The sequence below is a fragment of the Neodiprion virginianus genome, chromosome 4 (assembly GCF_021901495.1).
Source record: "Neodiprion virginianus isolate iyNeoVirg1 chromosome 4, iyNeoVirg1.1, whole genome shotgun sequence".
In the NCBI taxonomy this organism is placed as follows: Eukaryota; Metazoa; Arthropoda; class Insecta; order Hymenoptera; family Diprionidae; genus Neodiprion; species Neodiprion virginianus.
In genome coordinates, this window is record NC_060880.1 from 11,239,232 (window position 1) to 11,254,662 (window position 15,431).

The window sequence follows — 15,431 nt, forward strand, 5'->3', positions numbered from 1 at the left end:
AGTTTCTTTGGCACGAGGCACGGAACGGTCGGCGAACGCCCGCTCCTGATCCACGCTGACGTACGTATCGTGCACGAGCACGTACCGGTACGGCGTAGCAGGCGGACGACGGGAGACCGGCCCGACCGACTCGCTCCTCTTACTAGTAGGAGCCTGGCCGCTAGGACGTCGGCGCCGGTACGGTTGTAGCACGTTCGGCTTACGGGGCAAAACCTCCGCGGGCTATCGAAAAAATTTCGAACTCCGGGAACTTTGTCGAAATTAACCGAGGCTCATTTGACGATGTTCCGACAGGCTCCCGGCCCGGATCGACTCCGGGACGCCGCGCGTCGCCTTTCGCTCGACTTGGACCGAAATTTTCACGAGTCCGGTCGGCCCGTATCGACTCCGGGACGCTGCGCATCGCCCCTCGGTCGACTCGGGCCGAAATTTTTACAAGTCCGGTCGACCCGTATCGACTTCGGGACGCTGCGCATCGCCTCTGGGTCGACTCGGACCAAAATTTTCACAAGTGTCCCCTCGCGCCGCATCGGGGGTCCGTCCGACCGCCGTCGTCCCATCAGCCCCGGGACGCGGCGCATTGCCTTTCGGTCGACCCGGACAAAAGTTTTCGCAAGTCCTGCCGTGCCACGGTCGGTTCGCGGGTCCAGCGCCGACTATCACGGGACGCGACGCATTGCCTTTTCGTCGCCTAGGACGAAAAAAATTCCCAAGTCCCTTGGGGATCGAGGACGACGGCCGACGGTCGACGTATCATCGGTAGAATAATTGCGGCCTATAATACCGTCGCCGAATCCCGCGACGTACCGTGGGGGTCCACCGGTCCCTCCGGTCGCGCTTCTCGGCCTTGCGTTCCGCCGACCGGCGATCCGAGCTGCTGCCTCGGATATATCTCTCGTGGCAACGGGTACGGGAAAAAAATTTTCTTTTCAAAGTCCCCGCACTCGCATTGCCATCGCACCCGCTCGGCGAGCAGAGCACGGCCGCGCCGGTCCGCCCGCGACTTGTCCGACATGAGACGAGCGAAGCGTCGCGTGACCGGCGTCGAGCCAGCGCTCTGCAAACACAAACACATTGGGGCCTTGTCTAACCGACAAGACGAATCCCCAAGCCAAGGGCTGAGTCTCAACAGATCGCAGCGTGGTAACTGCTCTACCGAGTACAACACCCCGCCAGGTACCTAAGTCGTCTACAGACGATTCCGAGTCTCGACATCAAACTGGATAACCCACAATAGACCGTTCGAGGCCAGACTGACGAGCGGGAAGATCCCGACGAAGGCCAAAGACCCCGCCCGGCAAACAGGGCTCGTGCGACGACCGGTCCGTGGACCGGCCGCCTAGTGAAATCACATTGTTTCGAGCCTTCCGACGCACGAGACTCCTAGAAATATCGTTGCCCCCTTTGACTAGAGAGGATACGGCCTTAGAGGCGTTCAGGATGGTAGCTTCGCACCACCGGCCGCTCGACCGAGTGCGTAAACCAAATGTCCGAACCTGCGGTTCCTCTCGTACTGGGCAGGATTACTATCGCAACGACGAGTCTTCTGTAGGGAAAAACTCACCTGTCTCACGACGGTCTAAACTTAGCTCACGTTCCCTTTTGGTGGGTGAACAATCACATGCTTGGCGAATTCTGCTTCGCAATAATAGGAAGAGCCGACATCGAAGGATCAAAAGCCGACGTCGCTCTGAACGCTTTGCCGCCACAAGTCAGTTATTCCTGTGGTAACTTTTCTGACACCTCTTGCTGAAAACTCTTCAAGCCAAAAGGATCGATAGGCCGTGCTTTCGCAGTCTCTATGCGTACTGAACATCGAGATCGAGCTAGCTCTTCACTTCCGCTTTACGCGAGGTTTCTGTCCTCGCTGAGCTGGCCTTGGGACACCTGCGTTATTCTTTGACAGATGTTCCGCCCCAGTCAAACTCCCTGCCTGGCAGTGTCCTCGAATCGGATCACGCGGGAGTATGATCGACGATCGGCCGAAGCCTCATGCCACTCTTACACGCTTGGCTCTGGAACACCGTGACAGCCGGGACGAAAGTCCTCGACGCACGCGCTTCGCCTAACCAAGTAAGTAAAGAAACGATGAAAGTAGTGGTTTTTCACCGGCGATGTTGCCACCTCCCACTTATGCTACACCTCTCATGTCTCCTTACAGTGCCAGACTAGAGTCAAGTTCAACAGAGTCTTCTTTCCCCGCTCATTCTTCCAAGCCCGTTCCCTTGGCAGTGGTTTTGCTATATAGTAGATAGGGACAGTGGGAATCTCGTTAATCCATTCATGCGCGTCACTTATTAGATGACGAGGCATTTGGCTATTTGAGAATGCATTGGCGGTTGAATGACAGACGTGGACAAGACGAATACGTGGATAACACGAACACTTGACACACTGGGGACCGCGGGCCCCTACCTCAGCTACAGGAGCTAGCCGATGCCCTGTCGGGGCTGAGGACGATGTGGACGACGCCTAAGACCAGTTATCAGGTTGAACCGCACCCAGTTGGTGTGTGACCCTTGTAGCACCCGAGTCGTGATCTCTCCGAGGAGCCTGTTCGATGGCCCGAACGAGCGGAGGCTTTGGTGCGATTGCTCGCACCAAACCCCCCTACATGTGAGGGTGCACGTGGTCGTCTCGATGTTCGGGACCGGGACCTGTGGGTGCGCAGCTACGCCCTCCAATAGGTCCCGGTTGTCGGCGTAGTAACTCCGCTTTCTGACGTGACTTGTCGAGAGCTGGGTTACGCCTGAGACGACCTGGGCATCGATGATAGCCCCGCGCCCCTCCTTGCTCGCGATTATGTCGGGCTTCCTGTTTTCCTCGGAGGTCTCGAACACCCTCTCCCTCTGGATGTTCCAGCCCTTATCCCTGAGGCCAGCAGCTATTGTGGCACAGACCGCGTCATGACGCTTGATCCTGCCTCCGTGCGTCCTCCAACACTGTTGTATGACGTGGGCAGCTGTCTCCGTAGAGTCGCATCCAGCACGGCAGGTGGTACGCCGGCTGGTGCGCCGCTGCCCTCGTGAGGTACGCACTAGTGTGGGGAGGCAGTTGACGCGGACGTGGTTATACTGCACGTAATCACGGGCCGGGATAGCATCGGTCCTGTGGTGGACGCAGTTACTGGACAGGGCGCTCGGGGAAGATTCCCGGAGCTCCTGTCCGTCCACCGACTCGTGCAGTACCGTGGCCCATAGCTGCCGGCGTGCCTCGGCCGATGGGTCATCGCCCAGCAGCCCGGCTTTGCGCAGCGTGCGCTGGGCCCAGCCAAGTTCACGCTGGACCCTTTGATTTGCACGCGCTGCCCGGGCTGCCGGAAAATCGCTTTGGTTTAATCGGCCGAGGCGGCTGATGATCATTGCCGGGATAAGGGTGGTGAGGGAGGGAATACTCAATCCGTCATTGATAGCTGAGGCGTGGAAGAAGCCAATCGCCGTGTCGTCGGGGAGCCTAAGCCAGGCGCGTACCGTAGTCCTACCCAGGGCCAGTAAGTGATAGACCCTGGGTGGCAGGAACAGCCGCAGCATGGTTAGTCGTTGCTGCGGCTTGAGCGGAGCTCTGGTTATGTTATTGAGCTCCGCTCCAAGCTCGGCCTCGACAGTCGTAAGCCCCCCGGGGCTGAACTCGCCTCCCAAGTAACTCCACTTCTGGAGCACGCCGGTTTGGGTCAGAGGGCCGTCCCGTAGTCGAAACAGCGGTTTGACTACGGTTTTGACCTTCTTCACCTTACCGGCGGGCACCAAAGATGAAGCGGTACACTTGGACGGGTTAAGCATCAGCCCCATGCCAGCTGCCGTCTCTTTAACCTTAGCGAGTGCCCCCTGCATTTCCCACTTAGAGGATGTCATTAGGGTCAGGTCATCCGCGAACGCGAGACAGGCAATCCTCTCGCCTTCGAGGATAAACCCGACCTCAGAGGGCACGGTCGCAAGGATTTTGTTTGCGACCAGGTTGAAAAGAATCGGCGAGAGGGGGTCTCCATTACGAACTCCGCGCCGGACTGGTACCGGAGGGGACATTCTCCTGTCCGCCGCCAGCCTGGTGGTAGCGCCTTTGTACAGCTCGGCCACATAGGACACCAAGCGGTTGGGTTGGCCGAGCCGTCCGACGATCGTTGCGAGCGCCCCGTGGCTTACCGTGTCAAATGCCTTCGCGACATCAAGGGTAGCCACGTAGAGCTCGCGACGCAGCGTGCGGGCCGTCCATAAGATGATGTCGAGGACGGCCGTATTTTCGGCCGTTTCGTCGGCCGCAATAAACGCACGTTGGCGATCGTCGGTAAGGTTGGCGGATCTAAGGCGGACAGCAAGAATGCGGTGGAGTTGGCGAACCACTACCGAGCCAATCGAAATTGGTCGGTAGTCCCCAGGATTTTCCGGTACCTTTTTCTTCGGAATGAAGATAGTCCGGCTCTGAAGGAGTTGTCTTGGGAACCACCCCTTGAGCATGACGACATTTTAGAGGAGCGCGCGGGTAGATGGTGATACCGCGCGCCACTGCCTCGCCGCAACCATGTCTGGACAGGGTGACGATGACACGGGGACCTTGATGTCGTCAATCTCCTGAGCGGAGATTGGGTTCCACGTGTACCGTAGCTCGGGTCTTTCCGGCGGGTTCCTAGAAGGTCCTGCGTAGTCCTCAGACGGATGTCCAAGGAGTGGGCCCCAGTGCGTGACTAATTCGTCCACGGTGTGGTTGGTCGAACTGGGGCCTCCTTCTAGGATCTCCCGAGCTACGTGACGTCGATGGTTTTTCTACCTGGTCTGGACTCTGGCGTACTCACGACGACGCAGTGTCCTCCTTGACGGCAGCTTTCATACCTCTGGCGGATTGAGTCTGCGGCCGGCTTACGGCGCCTGGATCCAGCTGCAGCAGCTGCAGGGGGAAATACTCTGCTTAACCACTCGATTATGGCGACGTCTGTATTTCCCCCATCAAGAGCATCATCAGCGATGTCGGCCAACTCGTTGGCACGATGATGCTCCTCCTGCAGGGCTATCACGGTCAAGCGACGTATAGCTATAGCAAGGTCCCACCCACAAGTTGTAGCGGGAGCAGGTGCCGCTGGTGTGGGTGGTGTTACCCTTGCTGGATCGGCGAAGGGAGAGCGCTCACGCGGTGACGGCAGCGAACGGCTCCTTTGTCCCGGTAGTCCAGTAGGAGTCCCAGGGGGCGAGTGGGCAGCCTCTTGTTGGTGCTGGGCTGCCTCAACCATTCTTCAGTAGTCCGGCCTGCGCCGGACCCCTCTAATCGCCTCCTGGGTCCTACCGGGGACCAGAGCGAGAAGGTGTAGGTTCATGAACCTCAGTCCCCGCTCGGTGGCCTGAGCCTCCTTGCGTGCCATCACACGCAATTCTTTATCCATCCACATGAGCTTGGCGCCGGGCAGTTCAATAGCTGCATTTACATCCACAGGGTGCCGTATCCTGCGGTGAACTCCAAGCCTTCGCTTTGTAGCGAAGTCCTGCTCGCAGTCACCGCAGTCATACCGCTCGGGTGCTGGGTCTGGGTCGATAGGGTGCGGTTTGTCTTCAGGGACTGGCGTGGGGTCGTCCACTACCCCCACAGCCACCTCCGGGGAATTGACTAGCTCCCCCCGGGTTCTTGTTTCAGCAGGCCCGCCGGGCTGAGGCACGCGGCGGGTTCTCGTTCTAATCTTTCTTGTTTGCGGGCCTGCTGAAAGTGACTGGGGGGGGGGGGGGGGGGCTGGCAACCCCCCCCCACCCTTAAGCCCCCGCCGTTTATCGGCCGCCCGCCAGTGGCCGGTCGGTGAGCACGTGACAGTTCCCCGAGGGGAGCAGTCTTTAGGCGGATGTCAGCCAACCGTCGTTAGCTAGATGCGAGTTGTGATACCCGCACGCATTGCCCGACTCTCACCACGAGGAGGTGACGGTTGGCACATGTGTCTTGCAGCTAGGACGTCGCGAGCACTCTACCACCGCTCCGACACCCAGCCACAACCCACTTAAGAGAGTCGAAGTCATAGTTACTCCCGCCGTTTACCCGCGCTTGCTCGAATTTCGTCACGTTGACATTCAGAGCACCGGGCAGAAATCACATTGCGTCAACACCCGCTAGTTCCATCGCAATGCTTTGTTTTAATTAGACAGTCGGATTCCCCTAGTCCGTGCCAGTTCTGAGCTGACCGTTGAATGGCGGCCGAAGAGGACGACAGCAACGGCGAACCGCCGCCGAAGCCTCGCAGCAAGGAAGATCCGCGGGAGGCCAAGGCACGGGACCGAGCTTGGATCCGGTTATTACCATCACCTCGCCCAGGCCCGGCACGTCAGCCAAACCCGCTTTCCGACCAAGCCCGACAGGCCCCGATCCTCAGAGCCAATCCTTATTCCGAAGTAACGGGTCCAATTTGCCGACTTCCTTGACCTACATTAGTCTATCGACTAGAGGTTATTTACTTTGGAGACCTGCTGCGGATATGGGTACGAACCGGCGCGAGACCTCCACGTGGCCCTTTCCTGGATTTTCAAGGTCCGAGGGGAGGATCCGGACACAGCCGCAACTGCGGTGCTCTTCGCGTTCCAAACCCAATCTCCCTGCTAGAGGATTCCAGGGAACTCGAACGCTTATACAGAAAAGAAAACTCTTTCCGGATCCCCCGACGGCGTCTCCTGGTCTTTTTGGGTTACCCCGACGAACTTTCTTGCAAGGGCCCGACTTGTAAACGGTTCCGCTGCCGGGTTCCGGAATAGGAACCGGATTCCCTTTTGCCCGACGGGTGTGTCACATTTCAAACCACGGGCGCCCACGCTGGGGGGAACGCCGAGCGAGGCCCGACGTTCGCACAATCACCGGCGTCACGACGCGCGTGTCAGGCATAGAAATACACCAACATCGTCATCGGATTTCTCTTAGGGCTTAGGATCGACTGACTCGTGTGCAACGGCTGTTCACACGAAACCCTTCTCCACGTCAGTCCTCCAGGGCCTCGCTGGAGTATTTGCTACCACCACCAAGATCTGCACCGACGGCGGCTCCAGGCAGGCTCACGCCCAGACCCTTCTGCGCACACTACCGCGACCCTCCTACTCGTCAGGGCTTCATAACGGCCTAGGCCGCCTCGTATGCCGCTGACGGCCGAGTATAGGCGCGACGCTTCAGCGCCATCCATTTTCAGGGCTAGTTGCTTCGGCAGGTGAATTGTGACACACTCCTCAGCGTATTCCGACTTTCGTGGCCACCGTCCTGCTGTCTTAAGCAACCAACGCCTTTCATGGTATCCCATAAGCGTCGACTTTGGCGCCTTGACTCGGCGTTTGGTTCATCCCACAGCGCCAGTTCTGCTTACCAAAACTGGCCCACTTGGCACTCTGATCCGAGATCTCGTGGCTTCATAGTTCAAGCAAGCCAGAGATCTCACCCATTTGAAGTTTGAGAATAGGTTGAGGTCGTTTCGGCCCCAAGGCCTCTAATCATTCGCTTTACCGGATGTGACTCGTGTACGTTTTGTACGCAAGTGCCAGCTATCCTGAGGAAAACTTCGGAGGGAACCAGCTACTAGGTGGTTCGATTAGTCTTTCGCCCCTATACCCAGTTCCGACGATCGATTTGCACGTTAGAATCGCTACGGACCTCCATCAGGGTTTTTCCTGACTTCGTCCCGACCAGGCAGAGTTCACCATCTTTCGGGTCCCAACGTGTACGCTCTGGGTGCGCCTCTTCTGGCAGTAAGAACAAGACGCCCCGGGAGTGCGAGGCCGCATCGTGACGCGGCCCATCCTCCCTCGGTCAGCGCTGGGCTGACCTTTACTTTCATTTCGCCTTCAGGTTTGCTCGTCCCGATGACTTATGCACATGTTAGACTCCTTGGTCCGTGTTTCAAGACGGATCCTGAAAGTACCCAAAGCAATAGCCTCGCTGACCGGTATTTGATAATTCGAACGAGCCAGCCAGAGGACACCGCCAGCCAACAGCTGGCCAGGCCCGGGGACGGCGCTAGGTCCGACCACCGGGAATCACTGACCGCGCTTGCGGCGGGCCCGACGCAGTTTAATGCGGCTCCATACCGTGTGGGTACCGCCGGGCAGCCGGACGGGCAACCGGGGGTCTGCCCCGACGACAACGCCGAGACAGGCAGCCGACCGGGCCTTAGAACGACACCCAACGAGTCGTGACGTCCTACTAGGGGAGAAGTGCACGCCGGCGCCGCCGGACATTGCACCGCGACCGAGTGCCGTGGACGCGAGGTCCCGACATCACGAGCCGCGGCGAAGCCTGCGTCACTGACGATGAATCTCCCCGTTCGATCTTTCGGGTTTCTCAGGTTTACCCCTGAACGGTTTCACGTACTCTTGAACTCTCTCTTCAAAGTTCTTTTCAACTTTTCCCCACGGTATTTATTCGCTTTCGGTCTCGTGGTCATATTAACCCTTCGGAACTATCGTGTAGCGAGATTCTCTCACACTTTTTTCACAACTCTTTTTCTTTCAAAATTCAAATGGAATGACCCCCTAAAAATTTTTTTACCTTCCTAAAATATAATGCTTTAAATGATACGAAAAATAAAAATTTTTTAATCTTGAAAAATAAAGAAAAAAAATTATTTATTTATCAACCGTGAGAGTTTCTCTCATCACGTAAGTAAAGTCAGGCACATAAAAAATTGCTATTCGTATGACTTCGTTTAGTTTCGGCTGTCTTCGTAGTTTCTAGCCGCCATTTTAAATGTATATAAATATACAAATGCACAGTATTTCAAAGCTTGTGTACAAGTGTACCAGTATTGTTTACTAAAAACTAAAAATGTAATAATTTATAAATAATTATTCTTAGTTGTATGCTAGTTCATAAGTGTTATTATTAATTTAGTGTATAAACAAAGTAAGTAAATTCGACACATTATGTATTAATGTTTTTCTGTTATAAACACATATGTAACCTAAAAATATGTTTTAACTCGAGTGTGATTGTTTATCAAGATTCATAAATTATGCAAAATAAAATTGTTTAATTATCTCAAATATTTTGTTCTCGAAAATTTCAATAACTTGAATAAGAAACTTTTCACAATTTATAATAATTTGTCACTTATCACTTCTTGGCTTTTTGTGAACATACACTCAAAAATTTTAATTTTTTTTTCCACGTATCAGTGGATACAGTTTATACATTCAATAACAAATTTCCATTGCATATTACCAGGTTACACGACATGGACCAACCAACTGACTTAGGAGACGAAAGTGATACTGGTGTCTCAGATTTTGACGAGATGTCTGACGCTGAATCAGAATTTAGTAACCATGACTCCAACACTGAGCAATCAGAAGATGATTCAGATGATGGAGGTGACACAGACGACAATAACAACAGTCCACTGGAGAAGGAAGTTGAGAATAAAAAATTTTTGTTGGGGAAAGATAAAACTACAAAATGGTTCCATGATCCACCTAATCCGAGAGTCCGTACAAAACGACCGAATATTGTTCTTCGTCTACCCGGAGTTAAGAATTGCGCAAAGGATGCAAAAACACCTCTGGATTGCTGGAATTTATTTTTTCTTCAAGAAACAATTGAGAAAATTGTTGATAATACTAATATTGTTTTGGAAGTTGTACGTTCATCAAAAAAATCTCAAACAGAAACTCACCCGACTTCAGTCGACGAAATACGAGCTATGATTGGTTTATTATATCTGATAGGAGTACACGAAGCATCAAGACTAAATTTAAAAGAACTATGGGCAACTGACGGTTCGGCTCCAGATTGTTTTCGTGCGGTGATGTCGACGACACGATTTTATAATTTATTGTCTGCTTTGAAATTTCTCTTCGTGGTTCCCGCCATCAACGCCTTTTCGGAGGCGGCTGAATCCGACCGAAGCGAAACGGGCTCTGGGGTTACCTGCCCCTTTGCCTGAGAAACAGCTGGTCCAATCGAAACTAGACAAACGCGGAAGGCGTTAAAAGCCAGCACGTCCGCTGACGTTGCTGAGCCAGCTCAAGAGGCGAGTGCATTTGTGCATCCTGAGAATGATGGTGATCGTGATGGAAACCCGCTTACGTGTGGTTTTCCAGATTGTGGTATGACGTTCGCGAAGAAAACAGGGCGGGGCGTACACGAACAACACATGCACAAGGCTTGGTACGATGAACAGCAAGCTCGTAAAGGAACAGGCAACATACCTCGCTGGACCGAAGAAGAGAAAGAGATGATGGCTAGAAAGGAGGCTGAAATTATGCTTCGGTACGAGTTGGAAGGTAAGAAGCCGTACATGAATCAAGAACTTCATACGTTCTTCAGCAACCTTGCAGACGACCCTGAGAAAGACCGGTCCCTGGACGCCATAAAAAGTCATCGTCGAAGAGCCAGCTATAAACGGAGGGTCAACAAATATATCACCATTCTGCGGTCGGAAAGAGAAGCCCATCAAAGCAGTACCAGCAGCGACTCTGAAAACCTCAGCACTGCTGAAGATCTAGCGCCTACTATAAGCAATCGTGGGAAGAATTACTTTGACTCCCTGACTCCAGTTACCGGCACGGATTTCAACGCACACATAATTGACAACTGGTGTATGGCCACTGCGACAAAATCCCGTAAAGAAATAATAGTGGAACTGGGACTCTATCTGAAAGGTAACTTTGCCAGGCAAGTACGTCACAAACAGCGCCAAATGACTGAAACCCGGGGCGTTGAAGAGCCAACTAGTAAAAAGAGGGCAAGGAGAGCTGAATATGCTCGAGTGCAGGACCTTTGGAAAAGGGACCCCAGTAAGTGTGCGAAGAGGATCCTAGAAGATCAGCTGGGTCACGAGGAGGGCATACCGCAGGAGCGTATGAAACCTTACTGGAAAGCGGTTATGACCAAAAACACCGGCCTAGCACCGAACCCTATGCCAGAAGCTGCTCAATCGATTGAGGAGCTATGGGACCCAATTCTCCCACGAGAGGTCAAAGCTGCTTTTCCCCCGATGAAGACAGCCGTAGGTCCGGACGGCGTATCAGCGAGCACCCTCAGGAAGGTTCCATTGGCGGAACTATCTAGATTATTCAATTTATTTATGTATTGTGGTAAGGTTCCAGAACATCTTAATGTGTCAAGAACAGTCCTGATACCAAAAAAGAAGGGCTCACAAGATCCTAGTGATTTTCGATACCAATAACGGTATCCTCCGTCATATTAAGAACCTTCCACAAAGTGCTCGCTGATAGGCTTAAAACGGTTAAGCTGGATCCACGACAAAGAGGTTTTACCGACGCGGACGGATGTGCGGATAATACAGTGCTACTGGATCTTGCGCTTCATTACCATCGCGAGAAGCACAAGAGCATATTTTTAGCCTCCTTGGACATGAAGAAAGCCTTTGATTCGGTAACCTTCGAGGCCCTGCAACTTATCCTGAAGACCAAAGGACTACCAGCGCCAATGGTAGAGTACATCATGAATAGCTATGAAATGAACCAAACAATCCTTCAGCATGCCGGCTGGGAGTCAGAACCCATACACCCAACTTGTGGTGTTAAGCAAGGTGATCCTCCGTCTCCTCACCTATTTAACTTTGTTATGGATGAAATGATCAAGCTTACACCTCTTGAAGTTGGTGTGTCTATGGACGGGCTGAAAGCCAACATAATAGCATTTGCCGACGATCTAATATTGATTGCACAGACAAAGGCCGGCTTACAGAGGCTGATAAACCAAACAGCCGAATTTCTCTACCAATGCGGTCTCGAAACCAATCCCGGGAAATGCTTTTCTATAGCGATTAGAACCGTGCCTAAGGAGAAAAAGACCTACGTCGATAAAAATTGCTGCTTTGAAATACGCGGAGCCATTATACGAATGAGGTCAAGAGAATGAGGTCAAGAAAACCGACCTAAGACTCAAAGACGAATCTAATAATATCCTGGACTCCAATGAGAAGATAAATAGATGGTGGGCGAGTCTGCTATACAAGAGGGTCAATGGGGCAGCTCTGAGAGATTCTCATCGTGTAACCGGTCAACACTCTTGGATTGGCGACAATACAAGGTTCCTCAGGGGCAGAGATTTTATAAACTCTTGTAAATTGAGAGTCAATGCACTTCCGACTAAATCTAGGACAGCGCGCGGTCGGGTCGAAGATAAAAGATGTAGAGCCGGTTGCGGCGATGCAGAGACTCTCAACCACATATTGCAATTCTGCGGGCGAACACACCCCATGCGAATTGAAAGACACAACGCAATCGTGGAATATATCGCAAAAAATCTAAAGAGAGCGGAATTCGAGGTTGAAAAGGAACCGCGCTTTAACACCTTGGAGGGCCTGAGGAAACCCGATGTAACCGCGTCCAAGGGTCGGACAACCATCATCATTGACGTAGGAATCACCAGCGAAAAGACGGATCGTGAAAGAATTTGCCGAGAGAAAGTCAACAAGTATGCCCAAAATCAGAGTCTCATCGAAGCGGTTAAAGCAAGGTACAATTCCGAACGAGTAGTCACCCTTGCAACGATTCTCAGCTGCAGAGGGTTGTGGTCCGAGACTTCGGCGACCGAACTTCTGAGAGGAGGAATCCTACGCAAAAATGACATTAAGACCATCTCTAGCAGAGTGATAATTAGAGGACTAGCGGAGTGGAACTTCTTCAACAGCGTAACCACAATGAATAGAAGGAAAGCAACAAGGAGGGCAGGAATAGGATAGGTGCATGAGCTTCACTCGGATATTGAGCTACATCATAATGTAATAGAATATGCAAATAGCATACTTTATTATTAAAAAAAAAAAAAAAAAAAAAAATTGCCAAATGCCTCGTCATCTAATTAGTGACGCGCATGAATGGATTAACGAGATTCCCACTGTCCCTATCTACTATCTAGCGAAACCACTGCCAAGGGAACGGGCTTGGAAAAATTAGCGGGGAAAGAAGACCCTGTTGAACTTGACTCTAGTCTGGCACTGTGAGGAGAAATGAGAGGTGTGGCATTAATGGGAGGTGGCAACATCGCCGGTGAAATAGCACTACTTTCATCGTTTCTTTACTTACTCGGTTAGGCGGAGCGCGTGCGTCGAGGACTTTCGTCCCGGCTGTCACGGTGTTCTAGAGCCAAGCGTGTGAGAGTGGCGTGAGGCTTCGGCCGATCGTCGATCATACTCCCGCGTGATCCGATTCGAGGACACTGCCAGGCGGGGAGTTTGACTGGGGTGGTACATCTGTCAAAGAATAACGCAGGTGTCCTAAGGCCAGCTCAGCGAGGACAGAAACATCGCGTAGAGCAAAAGGGCAAAAGCTGGCTTGATCTCGATGTTCAGTACGCATAGAGACTGCGAAAGCATGGCTGTATCGTGCCTACACGGCAGAGTTACTTGTATTGGGATACGCGTATGTGATTACGTGTGACACACACCTTCAAATCTGTGCAGAACTCGAAAACAATGGCTACCTGACATGCGCAGTACGGTAAGTCGGAGAAACGCCGGGTCAACACGTGCTGGCACGGGCAGTTGCTTGATACGCGTGAGCCAGACAGCACTCAAGCTCCTCTCCAATTTGGTGAGCCTATGATTCGAATCTCTGATTTGAACTGACGCTAAGTAGTATTTGTCACGATGGTCGTGTTGATACATAACTGAGACAATGCCACTGCGGCATAAGAGGGTCGACACTCGTCGTCAGTCCATGACATAGCGCCTCTCGGCCATTCAAATAGCGCCTCTCGGCCATAAAAATAGCGCCTCTCGGCCATTAAAGGAGCGCCTCTCGGCCGTTCCATCTCTCTCCTGTATTCCCACTGGAGAATTAATTATCGCCTTGATAATTATCGTGTAACTAGCTTCCACGCTAGCATCTTGTAAGGCGGTTGAGCTCACCCCTATTGTGTCTTCACTCGAAGCGTCACAATTCTCTCTCTAGATACATCCAGTGCACACATCCACTCATAAATCTAACATTCATTCACATACATTGTACATGATTTCGAGGAGGTTTTTACTCAGTTCCTGCTGAGGTTTTCCTCCTCTGGGGTAATAAACCATCTTTGATTGACCCCCAAACCGAGTGGATTTATTTAAAATACCTAACCTTGCCCATATTAATAATTGTTATAAGTATTAATTTCAAGATGAAAGAGAAGTACGGGAATTAATCCTGGTGGTCAATTTCCGACAAAACATTTGGTGCCTCCTGTGAGGTTTGAACTCACGACCCCTGGTTTACGAGTGTCAAGTGAATCAAAGGTCAACTGCAATACGACGTCACCGCCTGCCACCAGCATCGTGGGACGCAATAAGACAAGAGATAAGTTCCAACATTAACTTACTATTAACAGGAAATAATATTATTCGATCATACATTCATTTATTTAACCTGTGCAATAATTGTCACCGCGTGTGCAATTGTTTATTTCGTTATTTGTTAATCAAATTCTAAATATTTAATTTTTCTTCCAAATCACATCAGTGATTCTCACATTATATTATTACTATATAAAACTATCTCAAAATGGACGCCAAAAACATTCCCTTGAGCACAAAACGCGAGACACTTGCTAAGAAAATAGAAACAATCCGAAGGGAATTCGAAGACGAAACAGCTAATCATGCAGTAACAAATTTGCGCTCTAATAAATTGGCAGAATGGTTTAAAATCTATAACAAACTTGCCGACAAGCTTGAAATGACAAGGCCCGAGGACCCAGAGGTATTTCTCGCTGAAGAGTTACGCACAAATTATCACGAACTCTCCAGTAAAATATTACATGCCAATCAAGCAAGAGCCGCGGCTGAAGACTTGCTCAACAAGGGTACACTCAATAACTCAACCAATAATAACACAACGACCGATACACACCGTCGTGCTAAACTCCCCACGACTGAAATACCCAAGTTTGACGGGAATTTTGAAAATTGGCTTTCTTTTAAAAACAAGTTTCAGACTATGATGGAAAAACGTGAAGACGTTGAGGATATTGACAAATTCATATACCTCCGCGGAGCATTGCACGACACAGCATCACACAAACTCTCGCTTTTCGATGCAAGCGCAGAAAACTATCAAAGGGCTTGGGCTCTTTTAACTGATACTTATCAGAAGGAACGTCCGCTAGCATATAAAGATTATGATGCTCTCTTGCATCTCAATCCCATATCTAATCCGACCAATGAAAATCTTACTAAACTCATAAACGAAGCTCGCCAACACTTGAATTGTTTAGATACATTAAAGGCAAAACCGACCGAGGCATTTGTGGTGCGCATACTTGAACTTAAATTACCAATAGAAATTAGAGATAAATGGGAGGAGACCTTTGACGATGACAATATTCTTCCAACCTTTGAACTCTTTAGTAAATTCGTGACAAAAACAGCCTTCCGGCTTAGCTCACGCAAACCAGAATCACACACTAACTCATTCAAACGACGACGTGATCAAACTGGCAACCCTCGCAAATACCAAAGGACCGAACACATAACACGAGCACTTGTA

General features: G+C 51.3%; 1 pseudogene; it reads right to left on the bottom strand.

Moving 5' to 3' along the window:
* Positions 1–1,098: 1,098 nt before the first annotated feature.
* On the bottom strand, positions 1,099–8,611 carry LOC124304224 (uncharacterized; annotated as a pseudogene).
* Positions 8,612–15,431: the final 6,820 nt, after the last annotated feature.